This window comes from Macaca nemestrina, chromosome 9 (assembly GCF_043159975.1).
Source record: "Macaca nemestrina isolate mMacNem1 chromosome 9, mMacNem.hap1, whole genome shotgun sequence".
NCBI lineage: Eukaryota > Metazoa > Chordata > Mammalia > Primates > Cercopithecidae > Macaca > Macaca nemestrina.
The window spans coordinates 14702520-14703382 of record NC_092133.1 but is presented as its reverse complement, the minus strand read 5'-3'; positions in this window follow the sequence as shown (position 1 = coordinate 14703382).

Here is an 863-nt window from a genome sequence, read left to right as displayed (position 1 = left end):
CTGAAGGCCTGAAATGGCACATGACCTGGCCTTGATGACTGAATGCAATCTACTAGTGAGGAGGCAGAGCAAACAGGCATGGGGCAGGAGTGATCCCAGAGAATGGCTGGAGAGGGAGAAGCAAGCAGAGCAAGCCACAGAGCCCCACTCCCCCGGGTCTCGTCTGCTCCGCCTCTCACCCCTCCTTGGCTGTCTGACACTTGATTCTGGGGGTGGGGCAGGGTGCAGCGATGACAGATGAGGAAGCAGATAGCATACTGACTTCTAGTTAGGCTATTTAAAAATGGAGATTGGCACGACCAAATCCTAGCTGAAAGCACGCTCAGGTGTCCAATGCTACAATCATTAGGAAGACAGAGGCCAAACTGGCAGGTGCAGCTACTGAGACCATTCTGGCAGGAGAGCCCAGTGCCTGAGATGAGCTGGCTGCAGTCTCTAGAGGCAAGGGAGGCAATCATTGTCAGGCTTTCAGGGTGAAGGCAGCAGCAAGGATAAGACAGAGCCCAGGATTTAGAACCCAACATCCTGCTTTCAAATTTTTTGTATTTTAAAAAAATAAAATAAATAAACAGGCTGGCGTGGTGGCTCATGCCTCTAATCCCAGCACTTTGGGAGGTCAAGGCAGGAGGATCACCTGAGGTCAGGAGTTCGAGACCAGCCTGGGCAACATGGTGAAACCCCATGTCTACTAAAAATACAAAAATTAGCTGGGTGTGGTGGCAGGCGCCTGTAATCCTAGCTACTTTGGAGGCTCGGGCAGGAGAATCACTTGAACCTGGGAGGTGGAGCTTGCAGTGAGCTGAGACTGTACTACTGAGACTGCACTCCAGCCTGGGTGACAGAGTGAGACTGCACCTCAAAAA